The sequence below is a fragment of the Monodelphis domestica genome, chromosome 6 (assembly GCF_027887165.1).
Source record: "Monodelphis domestica isolate mMonDom1 chromosome 6, mMonDom1.pri, whole genome shotgun sequence".
Lineage (NCBI taxonomy): Eukaryota > Metazoa > Chordata > Mammalia > Didelphimorphia > Didelphidae > Monodelphis > Monodelphis domestica.
This window is the reverse complement of record NC_077232.1, coordinates 70,811,680-70,837,026: the sequence shown is the minus strand read 5'-3', so window position 1 is coordinate 70,837,026 and position 25,347 is coordinate 70,811,680. Positions and strand designations below refer to the sequence as shown.

Here is a 25,347-nt window from a genome sequence, read left to right as displayed (position 1 = left end):
AATCCCACCTTTGTGTTATTCAAAAATTGAATAGTCATATCTTGATTATTTTTATCCAAGCCATCGATAAAAATGCCAAATAAAATAGGGAGAAGGACAAATCCCTAGATCATTCAAGTAGACTTTCTGTTATTATTGAGTCATTTTTTGAGTCTGCTTTTCAAATCTACACACATATTCTCTTTTCTATTCAGTATTTCACTATCTTATTCATAAGGATTTTATGAAAGTTCGTCAATTATCTTACATAAGTCTCGATAAACTCTACATCTTTCTTCTGGTCAAGTAGTCATATCAAAATAATATTAAAAAGTAATAATTTTACATTGGCATGGTTTATCCTAGACTAATATGGACTGGCTTGTAATATGTACCCCTCCTAAATGTTCGCAAGCCATCCATTTAATGACATATTCCAGGAATAAAGATTTGATACACACCAAGATATTTATGGTGACATTTTTTGTGATAACAAAGAACTAGGACAGATTTCTGCAGATTAGGGAATAGCTAGACAAATTAGGATACATAAGGTTTTCAAGGAGGACTAGCACCTCTGTTATGAGGGCCTGGCAAGCCCTTTTCAGGCCTGTTCATTCACCTTTCAAGTCCATCTTTCACCCAACTCTCAAATGTGGCTCCAAAAATCTGTAGCATGCTAGCAGCCACATCACAGTAAAATATCTTGGCAGACAGGTTAGGTCAGGTTGAGGATAATCAACAGGCTTAATACTGGTTGGTGAGTTAGAGAGATGTCTACCCTAAGGCTATGAAGACTTCCCCTGACAGAATGGGCAGAGAAGAACAATTCATTCCACTGGCCATGAAGCTGGCTAAAGCAGATACTATGGAGAGCTTGGAGCTTGGTCAAACCTAGAAAATACCAAGGTCATCTACTGCATTCTAGGCCATTACCAGTGGTCCTGACTTCTCTCTGACACTGGATTTCAATGATTCTGGAAGAAAGAGTGAGGCTAATGGTTTTATGCAACTGTCTCAATTAAATTCAACTCACAATTTAAGAAATTACCCTTGTGATGTCCTCCTCAAAAATGAAGAACAAGCAACCTATTCTTGGATTTTATTATACTATGAAAAGTGATAAATATAAAGAATTTAGAGAGGCATAGGAAGAATAATATGAACTGATCAAGAGTGAAGTCAATAGTCAAGAAAACTATATAAACAAGTGTTACAAAAGAGCAAATGGAAACAACAACAAGAACCTGAAATTGAGTATTATGTAATTATAATAGTCTCTGAAGAAAGGATGATAAAATTCATGTTGTTCCCTTTATTGGAAAAGAATTGGGCTTGAAATATTGCAAATACTGTCAGAATCAATGCATTGATAATTTTTGTTGAAATGCTTTATTTTTCTTCTCTTCTTTTTTCTGTAAGGAAGGATATGTTTAGAAATGAAAGAAATATGAAAAACAAAAAATTAATTCTTTTAATAAAATGGGGGAGCCATCCAGGGGTACCATGCCCTAGAATTAACTTCACAGCTCCTTTGGTATGAGACTGTGGTGTCCCATTAATTCACATTTTTATAAATGTGGGAGAATGGAATTATAATTTTATTTCACTTCAGCTACTAAAATGGACCTTACCTCCTGTTAGAGGCAGGCAAAATGATCAGAGTTGTTGAAAAAAACATCTAAAATCATGTCTAAAGACCCCTTAAAATCAATTTGAGCTATTTAGCTCATTAAATTTTCCAAAGGTTGTTACACAATTGTAACCAGTTTTGATGAAGTCCATCCATCCTCTTTGTGACAATTTACAAAGTCAAAATAGAAAAGGTTGTTTTTATTTATGGGCTTATTTAGTAATATTTGTTCAGTGTAGTTATAGGAGGAAAGCAACAGAATATAACAGTAGTTAAAACCCAGTACATTACACTGGTTCAGTGTAACAGAATAGTATTGAATACAAAAATCAACAAAATTAAATCTTAAACAAAATAATCAAAAAATGCAATAAAATACAGAGATTTTTATAAAACATTGGAGTTTGAAAAGCCTTAAAAATATAACCTACAGTCTCTTTCAAGTTTGTTGGGTTTTTTTGTTGTTTTTTTATCCATTGAGATACCTTTGTCAGTACTATGGAATTCCCTATATTGAGGAAGAATATAGGTTTTAGGAATCTCAAATTGGGCAGGCCCAAATGGCAAAGAGTTGCAGAAAGATGAATTTCTCTCCTGAATCTCAGGTAAGATGAGTAAAAGGATCAGTGCACTCAAAAAACATCCTTTTAAATAGGCAAAGCACTGCTCTCTCATAGAATACACCATACTTCCTGTTTGGAAAATTCTCTTCCTTCTCCTCACTCCCATCCCCCAGGTCCCCTGCCACATGGAGGCTAATTGTTGGCTAAGGAAAGAACACCCCAGTTTTTACCAGTTGGTTTGTGATTCTGAAGACATGAGGGCAGCTACCAGCAGCCTGGGTCCTGGGGCTAGCCTGGGGCGATCTGGCTCAGAGGCTGGAGATCATCTGGGGCCGGGGACAGGGCCTAGGCCAGAGTTGGGACTGGGGCAGAGAGCGATCTGGATCAAGCAGGTTCAGAGGGGATGGCTGGAGGCAAGCACAAATGGAGTGCAGAAGCAGGCAGCAGGAGCGAGCTGAATCAGAAGCTTTGTGAGGGTAGGCAAAAAGCCTTGGCTGGAGAAATGTGGCTTAAAAATTTTATCTAGGCTATCTTTAAAAAAAAAATTGAGAAGTTCTCGTCCAATCTTGTGGTTGCCATTAACTGTAAAAATTAATTTATATCTCCAATAATAAAAATATATTATTTTATGAGATTTATTAAAGATTATTTTAAATCAAGGAATAAAGAAGATATAAAATAAAAACCATGTGCCCATGGCTGAATAGCCCATTCAAATCCCCGCATTTAGCTTACTTGCAATGGCAGAGAGCCAGCATGGGAGGCATTACTGCCAGTTAAATACCAATTGTGATCCAACCTGGGGACTCAAATGAGATTATAGGGAATTCTGGGAAATACCAAGGACTTCTGGGAATTGAAATATGGGGTTCATAATCTCCATTTTTATAATGTTACCCTACATAAGTCAATTAAGCTCTCAGAACCCTAGGCAACTCTCTAACAAGGTAAACTGCAAAGAAATTCCCAATGTTACAAACTCCTTAAGCCTATGAAATTAGAGGTCCAGTCAAAAAATATAAATAATATATACTAGACATTTGCCAGAAATCAAAATATAACTCATAGAGGAACAGGAAGTAAAGATTGCCTCTGTCGCATGTCTGGTTTTGTCTCAGCAATCCTGCTTCTAGAATGAGTGCTCTCCATAAACACACACACACACACACACACACACACACACACACACACACACACACACACAGCAACATACATCTCCACTTGTGGATTTAGTAGTAATCTCATGATCTGGGGAAAAAAAGATGTCAGTGTCACAGGCACAGTATGCCATATTCATGGTGCTGGCATGGGACCTCCATCATTCCACCCTTCCTCAAAAGTTCCTCCAAATTCTTGCCATACCCTTTATGTGGAAAACCTGTATACAGTCTTTCACTTGAAAGCTAATATTGTATTCATTTCTTCACTTCCCAAGCTAGAAGAACTATAATTTGGGGGGTGTTGGGACCAGCCAATACTTTGCCAAAAGTTAAGCCTTTGTATCTTGGATTCCACTTCTATTAGCCTCTCTTTGTTCTGTCCTCCCTAATCCAATATCATTCTTCTTAAATTATTGGCCATTTCTTATCTCCACTAAGTTAGTGCCTAACAATCCTTCCCATCTTGTTTCTGACACTAGCTATGTAACAATGGATAAAGCAATTTCACCTGTTGGAGTCATTAAGTTTTCATCTATAGCATGGGGTTAATAATATCTGTAGCATGCAGTCTTACTCTAGTTGTGAGGGTAAAGGGAAATAAAATACTTTGCAAACCTTAAAGCACAGTCAATAATGATGATGATGACTCTGGCAGTAGGAATTATTTTAAGGGACCTTTCAATAACTCTCAGCTCTCCAATCTTCGGCACTCTCAGTTGGCCACAAAAATATGCCTCTATTCCCATAACTAGGTGGCACAGTAGATAGAGTTCCAGGCCTGGAGTCAGAAAAGTCAGAAAAGCAAAAAAATTAATTCAAATCTGAACTCAAACATTTATTTAGCTATGTGACCCTGGGAAGTTACTTTATCCTATTTGCTTTAATTTCCTCATCTGTAAAATGAGTTGGAGAAGGAAATAGCAAACCACTCTATTACCTTTGCCAAAAAAATCTTCAAAGTGGTCATGAAGAGTCAGACACAACTGAAAGATAACCAAACAACCAACAATAACAAAATAATAAAAATAAACCTAACAATCTCAGTTGTTTTAGCTCTTCTGCTCCCAAATCTCAGGTGCTGATCTTTGGGGTTGAGCTAAAATTCAATGGGTTCCAAGGATCATATTCCTTTGTACTATATATTTGTATGGATAATGGGAGGGAAGATTTTATTTGTGTATAAAGGCAGAGAAATCAATGATTCCTTAAACGCAAATATCTTTTTGCCATATTGGTTCCTAGTTCCTAATGAAGAGCTTAATATTTTCTAAATCATATTCCTTGCATTCTTGACAAATTCTGCTATGTAAGGGAAGTAACTGGCTCCAGGTATTGGCCCCTTGTCAATAAGGTAGAACCCATATGCTACCAGGGGGACAATAATCTGTTCTACTCCACCTTTCATCATGCCCAACTAAATCAAAGGAGTTGCCTTTGGGGAGTAGAGAGGAGCTCGGTTGTAAGCAGAATTGGATTCCCCCAAGAATACTAACTAGACTCTGTTTATATACATAACACAGTGCTGACCATGACTTTAAAAATCAGAAGCTTTGCTTAGAGCAGCTTCTTTCATTCCTAGGATTCAAGTCAGTGCTTTCTATCTAAATAAATAGCACTAAGTAGTAGTAGTCTCTCGGTGTCCAAGAATGACAATTGTCTTTGTGCAGTTTCATCTACGGTGTACCCTCATGTGGCTTTGGAGTCCAAAGGCTGAGGCACAGAGTTTGTGGCACATGGGGAATGGGACTCCAGTTGTTACGGGAGGTGCGGTTGTGGCCGGGTGTCGGTGTTCACGCGCAGCGGCAAGACGTCAACGTCGCTCATCTTCAAAGGTGATGGCGGCATGGTGAATGTGGGTTCGCCAGCTGCTTCTGTCAGAGGCAGCGAGTTCTAGTTGCTTTGGTGTAATGCCAGCCCACTTCAAATTTGACTTTAGCTGATCCTTGTACCTTCTCTTTGGTCGGCCTTATTTCCTGAGTCCAGCTAACAGTTCACCATAGAATACCTGTCTTGGTATTCGCTGTGGGTCCATGCAGATGACGTGTCCAGACCATCGTAGCTGGCTTTTGAGGACCATGACTTCAATGCTGGTGGAGTTGGCTCTGTCGAGGACTTCCTGATTGATGATTTGGTCCTGCCATCGGATTCTCATGATTCACTGGAGAGAGCATTGGTGGAATTGCTCCAGCTGCTTCATGTGCTTCCGGTACAGTGTCCATGTCTCGCAACCGTACAGGAGCGAGCTGAGGACCACTGCGTTGTACACTTTGAGCTTCGTCACAGTGCTTACACCGCTGTGTTGGAGGACTTTGCAGCGCAGCCGCCTGAGTGCCTGGCTGGCCTTTTGGATCCTGGCATTAATCTTGGTGTCTAGGGACCTGTCGTTGGCGATGGTGCTGCCCAGGTACTTGAAAGTGTATGAAATATGAAACAGAGTGGGATAGGTATAATTGGATATTGAAGAACTGAACTGGGGCTTTTTGAAAAAGAGCTTCAAGTTAATTCTTCAAATGATACTTTCTTTAAAATGTCTACTTTGGTTTGGGGTTGGACAAAATTCTCTCTATGTTAAATTGAATTGGCAATTAGCATTTATTTACTCTTCGCTTATATGACAGAAATTATAAAAAAAATCCATAGAATATGGTTTATTGTTCTAGAGCTGTGATGGCAAACCTATGGCTCAGGTGCTAGAGCATGCCAGAGGGGACTGCTCCCTTCCCCCTCTCCACATGCACTTAAGGACATTTCTCACATTACCTGCCCTTCTTCTCAGCAGCCCAAATGGGAGATCTTTTCCCCTCCACTGTCTGGGGTAAGGGGAGTGAGAGATCATATGCAGCATGAGGGTTGCAGTTTGAGTCCTCAGTCTCTAAAATGTTCACCATCACTGCCCAAGAAGAACTAAGAAACCATTCTGCCAGAAAGTATTTGTTTTTAAAGGGTATCTGTTTTTCTCTCATTACATACAAATACATACAGCCATCTACCCATACACACACATATTACCACCCACTCATACACATGGAAGGTACACTAAATTTGAAGTCAGAGAATATGTATTCTATATTATTGCTATTGTGGCCTTTGTCAAGTCATTGACCCTCTCTCAGACCATTTCCTAAACTACAAATTTATGGGATTGAACCAAATGATGTCTAGTTCCAACTCTAGATTATTCACTTTAATTCAAGCAAACTGCCCCATGTCTGAAAATTAACCTGTCAGTTCACTTGATGGGTTCAGGAATGACACAAAAGTCCACATCACTACATTTCACAGCCACAGACTGAACCACTAACATGTGGCAGCTTTTTTATTTGTGTGTACTGTCAACCACAAGGGGAGAAACATGTAAATGGGTTGGCATGCATTGACCACAGTAATGGTTGGCAAAGTCCATCCTGAGCAGTGACAACTTCAAATGTAGAAAACTCAAATCATATGAATGAAATGCTAGCAACACAGGATTGCTATGGCTCCTCCAGAGATAGTTTGATTTTTAAATAGTAGTGTAGTAGTGGTAGTCTCTCGGTGATCGAGAATGACTATTGTTTTTGTGCAGTTTCATCTACGGTGTACCCTCATGTGGCTTTGGAGTCCAAAGGCTGAGGCACACAGTTTGTGGCACATGGGGCATGGAACTCCAGTTGTTATGGGAGGTGCGGTTGTGGCCTGGTGTCGGCATTCACACGCAGCGGCAAGATGTCGACGTCGCTCATCTTCAAAGGTGGTGGCGGCATGGTGAATGTGGGTTCGCCAGCTGCTAAATACTACAAAGAATAATATACTAATATAAGGAAAAGAGTCATAAGCATACTAATTTTCAAAAACTAGAGAGGTATTTTCAGTCTTTGTTTCTATTAGCCAAATTCTTTCCTCTTCTGACTTACAGCTGGAATCATACTTTTGTGAAAAACCAAAGACTTAAAACGCAAAAAAAGATTTGTTATTCTTATCAAAAGGATAATATGCTTGTCATAAATGGCTGTGAAACAGGGCTCTAGGTCAGCTAATGTTGAACTTACCACTGAGGAGACAGAGAAAAATGGACTCAGCGATGTGAGCCTCTGAAATATGTGTCAAAGCAACTCAGTGCACTCTAGAAATTAACCAGGAAAAATGTTGTCAGATCAACAAACATTTGAACACCTATTATAGGAAAGACATTGTTGCAGCCCTGAGTGCACAAAGACAAAAACTAAATAATAGCTACTCTCAAGGACTTTGCATTCTACCGAGGGGATACATTTACACACAGAAGTAAATAGAAAGTATCTGGAAAGTAATTTGAAAAAAGAGCACAAACTGGGATGGGAGAGAATCAGAAAAAGCTTGTGATTGGAGGTGGCCCTTGAGCTGTGCCTTGAAGAAATATAGTAGCTCTATGAAAAGGAAGTGGAGGATGGGAGAGATGGGAGATAACTAAATCAAAGACACAGAGGATGGAGATAAAAAATGTGTTAAGGGCTATTATCCCATCTTCCTTGTGTTATTATTGGGGAAAACAAGAAAAATATTTCAAGAGTCTGGAAATAATGTTATTTGTCAAAATAGCAGTGTAGAAAGCAGCATAACATAATGGGGGAAATGGTAGATTTGTGAGATGTATTCAGATTCTGGCTCTGCTATTCACTATCCATGTAACTTTAGAAAAATCACTTCATATCTCTGTGTCCATTTTCCTGGGTTTAGAAAAATAACAAGGGAACACATTATAGTTTACCTGGCAGATCTTTGGAGAAGGGAAGTATTTTTAACAAACAAGACATAGAGTCTTATCAGATATAAAATGAGTAATTTTGATTGTATTAAATTAAAAATGGGTTGTACAAACAAAAGTAATATAACTACAATTAGAAGGGAAATAACAAATTGGGGGAATTTTTTATAACAAATGTCTCTGATAAAGGTCTAATTTCTCAAATTTATAGAGAACTAAGTCAAAATTATAAGAATGCAAGCCATTCCCCAATTGATAAATGGTCAAAGGATATGAACAAGCAATTTTCAGATAAAGAAATCAAAGCCATCAATAATCATATGAAAAATATTCTAAATCATTCTTGATTAGAGAAATGCAAATTAAAGCAATCCTGAGGTACCAACTCATACTTACCAGATTGGCCACTATGGCAGTAAAGGAAAATGGCAATTGAAGAGGATGTGATAAAATTATGATATTAATGCATTGTTGGTGAAGTTGAAAACTGATCCAACTATTCTGGAGGGCAAGTTGAAACTATGCCCAAAAGGCTTTTTGTGCATAGTTTTTGTACATAGATTTGTGCATACTTTTTGATCTGGTAATACCATTACTGGGTCTATATCCCAAAGAGATAATAAAAAAAGGAGAAAGGACCTACTTGTACAAAAGATATTTATATTAGCTCTTTTTGTAGTGGTAAAGAATTGGAAATTGAAGGGATGCCCATCAATTGGGGAATGGCTTAACAAATTGTGGTATAGTTTGGTGGTAGAATACCATTGTATTATAAGAAATGATAAGCAGGATGATTTAAAAAAAAACCTGGAAAGATCTACATGGACTGATGCAAAGAGAAATAAGTAGAAAGGAGAGAACATTGTACATAGTAATGGTAATATTGTACTATGATTATCTGTGGAAAATTTTGACTATTCTAAGCAATGCAATGTTTGGGGGAAATCCTGAAGGACTTATGACAAGAAATGATATCCACCTGTAGAGAAAGAACCATTGGGATCCCATCAGTGACTCCATCATCACATCAGTGTATTTATGGCTTTATTTTGGGGTTTTAATTATATGTGAGTTTGCTCTTACAACAATGACCAATATGGAAGTGTGTTTTGCATGATGATAAAAATAAAATAAAAAATTTTTAAATGACAAGGTGAGAGTAGATCTTCTCAATTATCTCTTCCATCTCTAAAGTTAGGTCCCTCAAACTTTGAGATAGAGAATATATTGAGCAGCAATGTAATTGCTGTAGAGAATACTAATGGGTCCTGAAAAACAATTGCAATATTGTGTTAATGAAATTACTTTTATCAAAATATTTTGCAGTTATGACCATTTAGAGTTCCTTGAACAGAAAAAATAAGACTTGCCTTGAGTAATGGAAGAACTAGAGCAAAAGGAGTAAAAGAGAAAGCAAATAATGTCATGAAGCTACACAGAATATATACAAGAATACCAGGTGGTATAAGAAACTAAAGAAGATGGGAAAGTCTTCTGTTGTGAAAATGTATCTTACTGGGTAAGAAAAATTTGGAAATAAAGGGAAAGATACTAGCCAATAGTTTGAGGTGCTGGCAGTCAAAATAAAAGTCTTTTATGGATAGTGTAACATTTAAAATGGGTGAGAGCCTTAAACTGTAGTTGAAGGCCATAAACTATAATAATTAAAATGGTTGATATTGTAACTGTAGTGAGTTAAAATGGTGGAAGATACAAATTATGCTAGATATAAGAGAGGGTGAGTAAATTGTGACCACAGAAAATATGTTTCACTACAGTATTTTGGTTTTTAAATCAAATATAAGGTTGTCGCCAGGGAAATATTCCCAATTATTCAATATGCCCAAGTCAACTGGGTTTATAGAGATTTTAATTAATACAAATTTGGAATTAAAGAAAAGAGAGAAAAGGAAATAAGTATGAAGGGCCTTAAGCCAACATGGCCTAGACCTGAGTCTTAAGAGAGAGAGATCAGTCAGTCAGTCTTTTATCACTCGCCACAAGGTCTGTCTAAGCAAGGATTCTAGTGACAGAGTCTCCTCAGAGAGAGTTCCAGTCAGAGTCCTCCTCAAAGAGCCTTCCAGCAAGAGACTGTTTCAAAGGGCCTCTCTCAAGAGCCTCCAGAGGGACAGAGTCTCCTCAGAGGAGCTCCAGCAAGACCTCCTTAGAGATCATCCTCCAAGAGCTTCCCTTCTCCAGAGCCTCTCCTCAAGAGCTTTCTCCAAAAGGATTATCTCCTCAAGAGATTCTGCTTTTTCTTATATAGGGGTTTTTCTACTATGTCACCTCCCCTAAGTCCTTACAGCTACCAATCACTGTAGACATTTTCCAAAGGACTGCCCATCTGAATTCCTGCTAAGTCAACAAATCTCCTCAGTAAGTCTGAACCAGAGAAAACACAGCTGAGTCGACTAATCTCATTAAGAGAAAATCTGCCCGACCTTTATAGGTACCTAGCATCCCATTGTATCAATTCTAAAAAACAGGCATGGCTCAAAGAACTCCTTGCCTCATCATAAGCATGGATCCAAGTACTTTCATTGTTTAGCAAGGAGTTTTCTCCCCTAAAGCAGTCTTAAGTATGGGTGGAGTAGAGGTCCTCCCATTTCTGATCCTGGCGAGTTCTCACATCAAAATGGGGAATGTTTCCAGAAGGGAATTTGTTCCAATGGAGGATTCCTCAATGTGGAAATTTTTAACATTCACAAGTCTGAGAAATTTCAAGATTTACAATAGAGAAGACTTAATGCTGATGGTTGACAGCAAGGATGGAATAGAGATAGAAGGACAAAGACGGAGGGGTAAGGGGGAGATAAAGGAAGAGAAGAGGGAAACAGGGAGAAAGGAAAGTCATATTCCTAGAGGAGATAAAGGAGAAGGAATCAAAGATACAAATTAGAGAATTGGTAAAGACAGTCTCCACTTTGTAGTCTAGAGCAAAAAAGAAGAGTACACATACAGCTATAGAGAATTCTAAAATGTGAAGTTGAGGTGATAAAGAACTTATAACAAATGACTTCAGTTTTCCTGATAAAGTAGGGGTTAAAGTTAGTTGCAGAAAGGAAGGGCTTAAATGTTGCATACAGACTTCAAGAAAGGAAGGGAAGGTTTGGAAACACTTCTTTGGGAATGAAATAGAATAATAAACTGAGGGGAACTATCACTTATTGAAATAGAGAAGGTAAATTGAGGGGAACTGTTTCTTCTGCAATGACTGCTGTTCTCTGGCTTTGACTAGAGAGAGCTGCTACAGGAACCTGAGGCTGCTTGGTTGTAATGGAGGTAGGAATCCCTACTGATGGCTGATGGATCAGTATATCTTTCTAAACCTCCTCCCCCCTTCACTCCCTCTCTCTCCAACCCTCTCCTCCCTTGCCTCCCTCACCTCCCAATTCTCGAAGCCTTTGGCTTCTTTCCTCCCCCGCTGAATGAACTATAAAGATATTCTAATTTTCTTTCTCAGGTAAGGAGTTTATTGTGATAATAGGATGGTAAGAGGGATGAGGATGTCCCTAACTACAAGGGGAATTTTAGAAGGGTTTGAGGAAGTAATCCAATCACAAAATATGACTCTAAGACAATTAGAGAGATGGAGGACTACTGTTTGAATTTTCTTTCTTCTTCACCAAGAAAAGTCTCTTCTTCAGCCTGACTTTCCTCCAACTCTTGGTCAGTAAAATCTCAAAGAGAGCAAAGCCCCAAAAGCCAAGCCAAGCCCCCCAAGGGTCCTTCAGCCAGCTTCCACTTTTAGAGAGAAAATCAGATCCTCCTCCTAGCCAGCTCAACTCTCAAAGAGAAACCAAAGTCCCAAAGTTTCTCCCTTGATCAGCTTCAACTGTTCAGAGCCAGAGACAAAGTCCAAAGCCTTTTAGATCCTGCTTCTTCTTCTCAGTGTGGCCAGAAAACCCTCAACTGCCACTCCTGAGAACATTCCCTTGGAAACTTCTCTTGATTGACAGCTAGGTCCCAGCCTTGGTCCTTGCGTCCTCTTTCTACCTCTACCACAGGAAATATTATAGTCAATCAGAGAAGGAAAAAGGATTTGCATGTTTCAATGAGAGTTCAGTTGAGATTGAAAGACAACTTTAAGATGATATGTAAGTAGTTCAGTGAATTGAGAATCTAGCCTAGAGATGGGAGGTCCTAGGTTCAAATCTGTACTTGGGCAATTCCTATCTGTGTGACCCTAAGCAAGTCACTTAGACCCCATTGCCTAACCCTAATCACTCTTCTGCCTTGGAATCAATACATTAAATTGATTCCAAAATGGAAAACAAGGAGAGAGAGAGAGACAGAGAGAGACAGAGAGAAAGACAGAGACAGAGAGAGACAGAGACAGAAAGACAGAGAGAGTGAGAGAGAGAGAAGAGGCAGAGAAAGACAATGTTAGTGGGGCCAAAGAATACAGAGTGTGCTTAGCAAAGAAAAGAAAAATTCCATTTACTCAGTGTAGAGTATCAGGAAGAATACTAACAAGAAATGGAAAAACATATGGAACAAGATTTTTCATTGCCTTATATGCCAAGCAAAAGCAATATCAGAGGAAAAATTCCACAATAGTGAATTTTCTAGATAAATGAAGCAGCTCTTTCAATCCAAAGGTTTTTTAATCATACCCTTTCATATGGAAATATTTTCAAAATGTATTTCTAACTTCCTTGTCTTCTCATAGAGCACCATGAATATAATTTAAGGGTTTCTTCTTTCATTAAGAACAATTCATATCAGACTAACTTAATCTTCCTCTTTAATAGGATAACTATAGAGATAGAACAGATGAATGATGCAAACATAAATTTCATCAAACCAGTCTTTATGGACCAGATGGAAAGATGGGGCCTAGATGAAAACAAAATTAGTTGAATCCAAAATCAATTGAATGACTGGACTCAAAGTAATCATTACCAAGTCACTGTCAACCTAAATCCCAGTTCTACTACTTGCCATCTTTAAAACATTGGATTAAATCATTTAAATTCTGGGGCCCTCATATTCTTTATCCCTAAAATGAAAAGATCAGATAAGATGATCTCTAAGGTACCTTCCAATTCTAAATTCCAAGATAGTATGGAGTTAGGTCTCTAATGGAGTGCCAAAAGACTCTCTCCTTTGCCCAAATCTGTTTGATATTTTTGACATAAGGGGAAATGGTATCAAATGACAGAGGCCATGAATCTTGGAAACATAATTAACACTTTGAATGGCAACACCAGTATGTAAAATGTTATCAAAAGCCTGTCACAATAGGCTAAATCTTAAAAAGATCAAATTTAATAGTAGTGAATCTCAAGTCCTCTGTATATAGGTTGGGGGGGGGGGGGTCGATGGTAGAAATATAGCATTAGGGAAGCATGATAAGTTAATAGTTCATGAGAGGAAAAAAAACTTGAGCCTTTTAGTGGACTGTAATTTTAATAGTGTGATGTGAGAGTCCTCCAAATTAATGAGATTTCAAGTAACATCAGTAGAGAATATTACTATTAAAGGAGTTGATTCCTTCTTAAGTATCCTCTGCCCTAATCAGCCAATTTTGTGTTCAGTTCTTGGAACCACCCTCCAGGAAGGACAATGAAAAGCTAGAATGGACACAAGAAGAGGTTCACTAGGGTGACTCATAAACATACTGGATAAAGATTAGTTTAAAGATATAGGGAAGAAGAAAAATCTGGAGAAGAAAGAATTAAAGGGGTCACAGTCATTTTGCCTCAAGTATTTGAAGAATTGTCATGGAAGCATGATAACTGTGACTATTAGATTTTTCTTCCTTGTATTTCTCTTCTGCTGCATGCCCTTCAACTAATAAGAGCACTTGATTGGAAATCAGAGAACCCAGATTCAAATCCTATCTTTTCTATTTACACTTATGACCTTAGTCAAATCACCTGATATTGAGGGTTATCAGTTTCCTCATCTATAAAATTAGAGAGCTATAGTAAATGATTTTTAGTACAGCTTCAAATATGATGATCTTCTATATAAATTAGATCAGAATTGTTGTTTGCTCAAAGTGAACAGAAATAGGAAGAATGTGCAGCAGTTATAGAAAGATAATTTTGAGTTCAACATAAGAAGCACTACTTAACAATTAATATTTTCTTTTTTATGATTTCCTTTGTTTTTAAAATTATTTTACTTTTCTCCCTATTACATGTAAAAAACAATTTTTTAACATTTATCTTTTTAAGTTTTGAGTTCCAAATTCTCTCCCTTCTTCTGACCGGCATGCCCTTCCCCTTCCCTGATCTGGCAAGCAATATAATTTAGATTTTATATGTGTAATCATGTGAAATATTTTTATACATCATTTTGTGGAAGAAATCTCAAATAAAAAAGAAAGAAAATCACCGAGGAAAAGCAACTGCTTGACTACAGGAGTTGAGGGGACATGTCTGAGGAGAGACTCTAAATGAACACTCTAATGCAAATACCAACAACATGGAAATGGGTTCGAATCAAGAACACATGTGATACCCAGTGGAATGGCGCGTCTGCTATGGGAGAGGTGGGGGAGGGGGGAGGAAAAGAAAATGATCTTTGTCTCCAATGAATAATGTTTGGAAATGACCAAATAAGATAATGTTTAAAAAAACAAGAAAGAAAGAAAATGAAATATAATATGTTTGTCTGCATTCAGACATCAGCATTTTCCATAAATGGAATAGACAGCTTTGTAAAGTAGTGAGTTCTTTGTCTTTAAAAGTCTCTCCAAAAATGAATAAATAAAGATTTTGAAAGTCTCTCAGCACAAGCTAAATGATGAAAAAAATTATTTCTGCTTAGATATAGATTGAACTGGATGACTCCTATAGTTCATTTTAACTCTAAGTTTTAAATTCCTTCCTGGTTCTAAGCAGCATTATGAATAGTCAAGGGTACTAAGTGAGTAAGTAACCTACGAAAAAGTAATTTGGGAGACTGAGCAGAATGTATGCACTTCTTCAGACAGCAAGGCAATGAAAAGGACAGGGCACTGGCCTTGGAATGGAGAAGATTCATCTTCATGAATTCAAATCCAGCTTCTAACACTGACTAGCTGTGTGAACTCTGCCTCAGTTCTTCATCTGTAAAACCAAGCTGGAGAAGGAAATGGCAAACCACTGTAGTATCTTTGCCAATAAAACCCCAAATGAGATCATGAAGAGCCTGAAACAATACAATGCAATTCTTCAGCCTCCCTTTTACTTCCTGGAAGATGATTAACTACTGATTGAACATGGAACAGAATAACCAGTTGTGGAGAGGCTTGAGTTCTTGAAATAATGATAATTATATATATATATATATGTATATATATATATATGATGGTATGCAGCTACTAGGCACTATGCTAAGCACTTCGCAAATGTTATCTCAGTTAAAATTCACAACTCCATAAGGAAAGTGCTTTTATTCTCTTTTTACAGATGGAGGAATCAGAGGCAAACAGATGTGAAGTAGCTTGCCCAATGTCACATAGCTAGTAGGTGTCTGAGGGTGTATTTGAACTCAGGTCTTCCTGAGCCCAGGCCCAATGCAACTAGCTGCTCATAAATAGAAAGGACTGGATCATTCTCACAAATCCTTGTTAGACCCTATTCGGGGATCTCATATGAGTAGAATTGCTACACCTGGATGGCTGCATAGTTATCTACTCCTTGACACCATTTTAACCCCTCTTTTCTGGGAGAACTGGCTGACTGCCTGTCAGTGGAGCATCCAGAAAATGCAAGTTAGATACTTTAGTTTTTGGTTTCCCATTGACAGAAGGAAGTATCGTCTTTACCCATATGGAAAGAAGTGTACTTCTGTGTTCTTTCTATGGAAACCAAGCAAAATTATGCTGGAATCAAAAGGGTATTCTCTCCCCATGTCATTTAGGCGGGGAAAACCTGATGCTTATATAACTGACAATAGTCTGCTGGAATCAACTCCAGTTGTGGGATGGGATGTCACCATACTCAGCAGGCAAAGAAGGACTATTATTACCATGATGACTTGATAGTAGACTGGGCAACCCAGAATTATGTTTATAACACATAAAATACTGAAATATAATTTTTATTTCTCAATTTCATCCAGGAGAGGGCATCTATTTAATACCAACAAGGACAATTGCATTTTAACCACTTATAGATGAGCATAATAGATGACCACTCAGTAGAGACTTTACTGATAGGACACTGCCATGAAATTAGTCAACAGAAAAGCACAAGTGAATCCCTTACCTCATATGTATGCATACCATGTGTCACTATGACAGGTGCTAGTAACTGGGAGAACTAAAAACTCCCCTGCTGACTTTAGAAATTTTGAGATAAGGGCTCTAGTTTGTGCTGATTTATTCATTCCTCTGACAGTTAAATAGTTTGTCTACTGTGAAAACCAACTTTCCAAAGAACAAGCAAACTTTTTCATAGATTAGGCAGGATTTTTCAAAGTTTAATTTTTGCCAATAGTAGGCACACTTCTTATTTCTTAAGTCTCCATGACAACTGACTGGTAAGGACTAACTCAGAAGCAGGTGCTTTTACTATTCCCTGGGCACCTGGAGAAATTCAGTGTCCAAATGATTGCTTTATTTCAGCATAGAAGAGAGGAAGCCAAAATGGAGGGAGGAGAAAGGCAGGAAGAGGTATATTTTATGTAAACCCTCAAACAAAGCATGATGAAATCTATTTTCAAAAATCAAAAATCAACCATATGACTTTAGCAAGTCATTTCCCCCTTATGAACCTCCACTTATAAAATTTTGGACCTGAACTTGAGGATTTTTAGTCTCTTGTCTAGTTCTAATATTTAATTATTTTTTCTATTTGTGGATCAGACAATGCATTATGGGATTGGGTGTGAAATTATTTGGCCTTTAGTACCACATCTCCCACTACATAGTTGTGTTTGTAGACTATAAGAAGAAGCACCATGCATTGGGTGGAATACTGAGCTAGGAGTCAGAAAAATCTATTTAAAAAAAACAATAACAATGTCACATGGTATAACTGAAATTAAGAGAAACCCCAAATAAAATTCAGAGAATCTCACACTTGGAAGGACCTAAAAGGTAGTCTAGCTACTTTGGGAATAAAACCAATGAGACAACCAGCAAGGAAAAAAACCCATCATCTCCTGATGTCATTCATTCTACTTCTGGATGATTCTAATTATAAGGAAATTTTCTCTTAAATCAAATCAAAATCTTTGTCCCCATAAGAGCTTTTGAAGATCACAGATTTCAATTCTTAATGTTCCCAAACTATCATTTTAATAATCTCTTACAAATTTAACAGGAATACAAGTCATGTTCATTAGTCTTTGGTTTGTAGGTTCTGTTCCCTTCCTTTTTTTAAAAACTGGGACAAAATTTTGCTTTCAATCCTCTAGCATATAATATATTCACAACAATCTTTTAATGACAACTGATAATGTCTCAGTAATCACTCTTTCTTGTGTTTATTTATATATTTTTAAATATGATCAACAAAAGGAAATTAACTAATGGTTATTCAGTATTAAGGATTGGAATCATCTTTGATTCCTTCTGCTCTCTAACCATCATCCAATTTCTACTCTAATTCTATTTTTAAAATTTCTTTCACATCAAGTTTTTATTTTTTATTACTACTGCCCCATTCTTGTTCAAAGTCTCATTTTCTGTCATCTGGTCTATTACCTTTTACCTAGTCTCAATACCTCCAATATCTCCTTCCTTATCTACCAATTCAATCTATTTAACTAAAAAAAAATCAGAGAGCTTTAGCAAAGAGCAACCTCAAAGAGTCAGTGGCAAAAAAAAACAAAACGAATGTAATCTTAAACAACATTCAAAAGCCACAAAACCTTTCTCTTTCCCTCTATTATCTCCTATTTATGCTACCTGTATCTTATTTGTATATAGTTGTTTGTATATTATTTCCCACTCCCATCACCATTAAACAGAGTTCCTCAAAGGCAAGGGTTGTTTTTGTCTTTTTTTACATACCTAGCACTTAACACCATACCTGGTGCATAGTAGGTCCTTAATAAATGCTACCCTAGTAAGAACTACAGATTAATTGCTGTAAGTGAACTGGAAGATCATCTAATCTAACTCACTCTACAAGTGAGGAAACTAAGGCCCAGAAGTTAAGTGGTCATACAGTTAACCAAGTGACAAAGTTTTGAACATAAATCCAGCAGCTCTTTCCATACAACATGCATTATGTTCAGTTATCAATGCCACATTTTAAAGACTTTGATAAGCTGGCCCACATCCAGAAGAGAGTGAAAAGAAGAGTAAAAAGCCTTAGGTTCAGGTCATATGGGAATTGATTGCAGCAATTAGGCATGCTTTGTGAAGACAAGGAAAGACTTAAGGGATACAGGCTTCAAGTATTTGAAGAGCTATCACACAGAAGAATTAGATTTGTTCTTGAGCTGAGGCAAGGGAACTAAGGATGACAGAAATTGCACAGAATAGGCTTGATGTAAGAGTGACAGAGGTTGCTAGGTCATATCCCCTGATGTAACAGGGTTATATAATCATCAACCTTACTAGCAGGTCATCCCTCAGTCTTCTATTTGACTCTTTCCCATATTTAATTTGTAATACTAAATCCTAGGGCAATCCAGGGGTATATTTAGTCATTTCCCCATTGATTACTGAAATTTCAGCAGAGATAGATGAAGCATTTATTAAGTTATTGTTATTACAAGTCCCTGTGCTAAGTGATGAGAATATAAATAGAAGTAGACAACAGAACCTCTGCCCTCAAGAAGCTTACATTCTTATGGGAGAAGACAACTCATTAAAGAAATCTAGAGAGTTATTAAGGGGATAAAGGAGAAGAGGAAATATAGCAGGTGAAAGGAAGAAAGACTTAAGAGAGAAAGTCTACATGTAAGAAAGGTGTGACACATGGTAGGCATCTTTATGGAAATGGTTTTCCCAAAGAGACTTTTGAAAAAGTGCCCAGGCCTGGATAGATTCACAAATGAATTCTACCAAACATTTAAGGAACAATTAATCCCAATACTATACAAACTGTTTGAAAAAAGAATTGAAAAAATTCTACCAAACTTCTTTTACAATAAAAATATGGTACTTATACCTAACCCAGGAAGACTATGACCAGGTGGAATTCATGACAGAAATTCAAAGCTGGTTCAATATTGGGGAAAGCATCAGCATAATTGATTCTATCAAGAACAAAACTAACAGGAATCATGCAATTATCTCAATTGATGCAGAAAAGGCTTTTGACAAAATATAACATCTATTCCTATTAAAAAACACTAGAGAATATAGGAACTTTCCTTAACATGATAAATAGTATATATCTAAAACCATTAGCAAGCATTATCTGTAGTGGAGATAAATTTCCCAATAAGATCTGGGATGGAACAAGGATGCCCATTCACCACTATTATTCACTGTTGTACTAGAAATGATTGTTATAACAACAAGAAAAGAAAAGTGAACTAAAGAAATTAGAATAGACAATGAAGAAATAAAACTATCACTCTTTGCAGATGATATAGTGATACACTTAGAGAGTCCTAAAGTCAACTAAAAAACTAGTTGAAATAATTAACTTTAGCATAGTTGCAGGATATAAAATAAATCCACACACACGCATTTCTTTATATTACCAACAAGATTCAGCAACAAAAAATTAAAAAAAAAAGAAATTCCATTTAAATTAACTGTAGATAATATAAATACAAGGTCTTCCAGCCAAGGGAAAAAAATCAAGAATTAAATGAATACAATTACAGAACACTTTTCACAAAAATGAAGTCAAATCTAAACAATTTTTAAAGATTTAATACTCATGGGTTGGTTGAACCGATATAATAAAAATTACAATACTACCTAGATTATTCTACTTATTTAGTGCCTTACCAATGAAATTTCCCAAAAATTATTTTACAGAATTAGAAAAAATAATACCAATTAATATGGAGGAATGCAAGATCAGGAATATCAATGAAGAAAATGTGAAAGAAAGTGGCCTAGGAATGATAGAATTTGAAGTGTATTACAAATCTGTAATCATTGAAACAATCTGATCTGGCTAAGAAACAGAGTGATAGATAAGTAGATTAGCCACCTTTATATACCTAGCACTTAGCACCATACCTGGTACATAGTAGCAAATGACCATAGTTACATAATGTTTGATAAAATCTAAGCTTTTCAGAGAAATCACAATTTGACAAAAAAAAAAAAAACTTCTGAGAAAACTGGGAAAGAGTATGACAGAGACTGGGTATAGCCCCACATCCTATACCAAGATAAGGTCAAAATGGATACATGATTTAGACACAAAAGGTACTGCTATTAGTCAACTTGAGGAGCATAGAAGTCTGTCAAATTAATGGATAAGGGAAAAATTTATGACCAAACAAGAGACAGAAAGCATTATAGGATGTAAATTGAATAACTTTGATTATATTAAGCTAAAAAGGTTTTACACAAACAAAACGAATGTAACAAAGATTAGAAGAAAAGGAGAAAGCTGTGGAGGGAAGGAGGATTTATAGAAAATATCTCTGATAAAGGTCCTATTTCCGAAATATATAGAAAACTGAGGAAATTTTTGTAAGAATACAAATAATTCTCCAATTGATAAAGGGCCAAAGGATATAAATATGCAGACCTCAGATGAAGAAATCAAGATTACATGTAGTCACATGAAAAAATGCTCTAAATCCCTCTTGATTAAAGAAATGCAAATTATAACAGCTCTATCAGGTTGGCTAATATGACAGGAAAGGAAAATAATAGATGCCAGAAGAGATGTTGGAAAACTGGGACATTGATGCATTGCTGGTGAAGTTGTGAACTGGTCCAACCATTCTGGAGAGTGATTTTTAACTATACCCAAAAGGCTTGAAAACAGTGTATACATTTTGCTCCAACAATATCACTGCTAGCTCTATATCTAAAGAATTGACTTTTTAAGGGGAAAGGGCCTGTTTGTACAAAAATATTTATCCTAGCTCTCTTTGTGGTAGCAAATAACTGTAAACTGAGGATATGTCCATCAATTGGGGAATGGATAAACAAGTTGTAGTATATGCTTGTAATGGAATACCACTCTGCTATAAGAAATGATGAGAAGGGTGATTTAAGAAAAGCCTGGAAGGACCTACATAACCTGATACAAAGTGAAGTCAGCAGACCCAGGAGAACAATATTATGTAATGAACATTTTTGAATAACTTAACTCTTCCTAGCAATGATTTAAGAATACTCAAGTACTCATAATGATAATGCCATTCACCTCCAGAGAAAGAACTCATAAAATTTGGGTTCAGATACAGACATATTATTTTTCACTTCATTTCTTCACTTTTCTTTTGTTTGTTCAAGTTCTCTTTCACAAAAGGACTAATATGCAAAGATGTTTTACACTAGTATACAAGCAAAATCTATATCAGATTGCTTACGATCTCAGGAAAGGAGGAGGAAGAGGGGGTGAGAATTTGGCTCAAACTTGTTTAAAAGAAGGTTAAAAATGTTTTTTTTTATATAATTGAGGGGGGAAATAGAATATTTTTTAAAGTAAGGAAAAAGAGGATTCCAAAAGGAAAAGTTTCCCCACATAACTAGAGTCCTCCCCAAAATAGAAGAAACTGCCTCCAAAGGTTCCACCTTCACAGGAGGTCTTCAAGCACAAGCTGAGTGGACACATATTGAATATGTTAGAGTGGATTTGTTATTCAGATAAGTTTTAAACTAATGTCCATTCTGATGCTGAAAGTTTGTGATTCAATACAACATACAATTGCCAAAATACATCTTCCTAAGACTTCACACACGTCATGTTATTTCCCATTACCCACTGTAACCACAAGAAATGGTCAGAAGCAGAGGAAAATCTGAGATCTGAAGAAGATGGACCCAGGAGGGGCAAATGGGATGTTCAGAGGACCTGTGGGGGAGGGGGAGAGTTCCAAGTGCAAAGAAGCATTTGGAGCCAGAAAGATTTCTGTTCTGGTCTTGGACTCTGAGAAAGAGACAGCTAGGAGAGACTCTTCCCAAGCCCTTTTGCCTGAACAGTATTGAAGAAAGTTCTTGCCCAATTGAAAACACCCGCTGGTTTAAAGACTCCATTTCCCTGGGGGGGGAATCAAACCATTTTTTCTGAAGAGACTTTTGATCAAGCCTTCAATAGTTGCTAGAGGAAGAGATATCAGGGACCTCCCTCTCTTCCCTCTACCCTCTCCCTTTTCCCCTTCAAAATTAAATTAAATACTTTTAGTGACAACAACATTGGGTTAGAGTCTATGTAATAGAAAGGGGAGCTTTCATACATAAAGTGTTAGAAAGCTGAAAGAACTCAACTTAATTTTGAGGCTGGGTTGTGTGACTCCATTAGAAAGCCTGCTCAATTCCAAGGGGAGGGGGGCAGGAAGTGTGACTCAGAAATCAGTCCTAAACAGCAGCTGCTATTAGGTTCCTTCATCTCTCCACCCCCCCCCTCACCCCCCACATTACACCACCAAGTATAAATAATTTGTTAGCCTGGCATTTGAAGCCCTTAGTGATCTAACTCCAACCTATCTTTTCAGATACTTCTTGAACTACTATTCCATATGGACAATATATTCCTACTAAACTAAATACTTGCCATACGATGTATTTATTATTTATTTCTCATTGTTTATTTACTATTTATTAAGCACTTGATGTATTCAGAGTCTAGGGGTTTGGGCAGGGGATAGATAGAAAATGGATATGGATTCTACTTCTACTGGTCTTCAGAATTTCAAACATAGAAGGTCTGAGGTTGCCTCTCCCATAGGAGAAGCTAAGAAGCAGGCATAAGGACTCAGGCAAAACTATAATAGATATTGTAGCTAGAGAATCTCTATTTTTCTATTATTAATTTAATAGCCACAAAATAAAAATATTAGGATAAACAAAGAACAAAATTATGCCCCAAACTCTGGCCTTTAACAAGAAATGAATTAACCAACAAGCAAAAAAGTTGGTTTTGTTTGGGAACCCTATATAGGCCTGCCTTCTCTGCTTTTGCCCATGTTTTTTTTGAATGTTTGTTTTCTTTTCCTATATAGTTATGTCATTATGTTGTTAAGGGTAAAATTTATGGTTGAGACTGAATAAATTATTTAAGGGTTGCCAGGGATTTAAATTCTAAATCCCAATGAAATACTCAAGTCAGAATGGAATTTTATGGTGGTTTCTTTACAACAGAAGGAAGAAATTAAGAAGAAGGAGAAAGAGGGAAAAGGGTAAAGATCTACTCTGGCCTGGCCTGAGCCAGGAGGAGTTCAGAGGCCTCTCAGCCAAGGGGTCTTTCTAGAAGTTTAAATCTAACTCTGCTTCCAGCTAGGAGGCCTCCTCCAAGATGAGAGGCCGCCTAGGAGGCTGGAACTTCCAGAAGGTTCAAGGGAAAAGGGAGTCAACCTTATCACTCACCACATGGCCACTCAGGGAAGCCATCTCAGAACCCACACTTCAAAGCTCCTTCAAGTCAAATTTCACCGCCAAAGTCCACAAAAGCTGCAAAATCCCCCCTCACCGGAAGTCACGAGAAATATAAAGGCCATTCTTTACATCACTTCCTGTGTCTCACATGTACCAATGGTGACTTAAACTTGGCTTAGGACAGCCCAGGGGGTCAGTCATTTGTTTCTGATTTGTCACTTGCCAGCACACACAGGTCACAGATCATCCTCCCTGACAGTTAATCTTAAGTGGGGGTGTATACATTCCTTTGTTGCTAAAATTCTAAAGACTAAGCAGGGTGGAGTAAATCTAAAATTCACAATGTATATGACTTAAGTTTTAGTGATTTCACTCTTTTACCTCATATAGTTCTCCAAAAATTTAATTATATATTTTATATTTATCATTTTATGGCACTATTATATTCCATCTCAGTAATGTAACATAATTATTGCCCTCCAATTGTGAACATACAGGATTTTCCCAATATTTTATTATTATAAATAGATAAGTGATAAATATTTTTGTACATATAGGTCTTTTTCTCTTTTCTCTCTTTTTTGTAATAGATTCCTCACAATGGATTGAGATAATTGAACAAAATAAGTGAATTTTTCAGAGGGTTTTTCTTAAAAATTGATACATAATTAGAAAACCCAATTTTTAAAAAGAGTGAGCTCCTAAAACTAAAATTAGAAATTAGAAAAGACAACACAAGAGCAAAATCAAGAAAATTCTGGGAAATTGATTTATAGACCTTTGTGCCAGCAATTTGGAAAAATTAAAATAAAATCAATTGTTGATTACCTACAAAAAGTGTAAATTACTCAAGTTTAAAAAATAAGAAGATAATCTAAAAGACTATTTTTAGATAAATGAGTTCAGGAATGACATTAAAGAGCTCTCCTATGTAGAATTCATATTTTTCTATTTGCATATTTCTTCTTTGTGGTCTAGCATAAGATCAATTCATGTATGTGTTCTGTGAAGGTTAAAAACCTGGGAGGTATATTCTTTATTTGGCCGATTATCTTAATATGTCATATACTTGTCTCCATATATTACAGGGTCTAGTTCAGTGATGGTAAACCTTTTAGAGATGGAGAGCCGGACCCCACCCCCAGACCAAGTACCATTCCCCTCCCCCACACCAAATGCCAAGCATGCCCCACTACCCCTCTTACCCCACACGGGGAGGGAGAAAGCACTCCAATTGGGGAACTGGGCAGAGGGGGCAGGTGAAGTGAGGAATGTCCTCAGTGAGTGTAGAGAGGGGGAGGGGAATGGCCCAAGTGCTCTGCTTCCCTCTAGCTCTGCCACCTGTGAGCTACCCACCTTATCCCCTGTGTGCTCCCACTGGGCTGTTCGGCATAGAGGTGAGTGATGTGAAAAAACGCTGTCAGGCATGGTGGAAAGAAAGGGAACAGCTCCACCTGAGTCCCTCTGCCTTTCTAGTAATGAAGTCTTTGGGGGTAGGGGGTGGGGAAGAAGATTGGCTGCTTGCCCACAGAGTGTTCTGAGTGCCATCTTTGGTCCCCATGCCATAGGTTCACCCTCACTGGTCTAGTTTGATTAATTCTCTATTTGGTGCTTCAATTTCCTTTTTACCTTTCTTTTAGCTGAATTTGTTATGAACTGATTTTAAAGCATTAAAATATCCCACTATTTATCTTAAAGGCTCTAAAGTTTTCCTTTCTGAATCATGTTCCAGAATTATTTTGTGTCTATATATTTTAAATTAACAATGTCACTTTGCATATCCTCCATTGTCTCTTTTAAACATTCTGGTTTGTCATCTCAGCTTTTCATGATTTAGAGAAAGTATGGAAAATTTTAGAATACCTATCATTTAAAAT

At 37.1% G+C, this 25,347-nt stretch overlaps 1 long non-coding RNA gene across 1 annotated transcript; it reads right to left on the bottom strand.

Annotated features, from left to right (window-relative positions):
• Positions 1-1,292: 1,292 nt before the first annotated feature.
• Positions 1,293-23,713, bottom strand: LOC103093288 (uncharacterized). Its single transcript, XR_008912790.1, has 3 exons — positions 23,462-23,713; positions 3,951-4,113; positions 1,293-1,394 (listed from the first exon to the last, which is right to left on the bottom strand). It is a non-coding gene; the product is annotated as an uncharacterized LOC103093288 (long non-coding RNA).
• Positions 23,714-25,347: the final 1,634 nt, after the last annotated feature.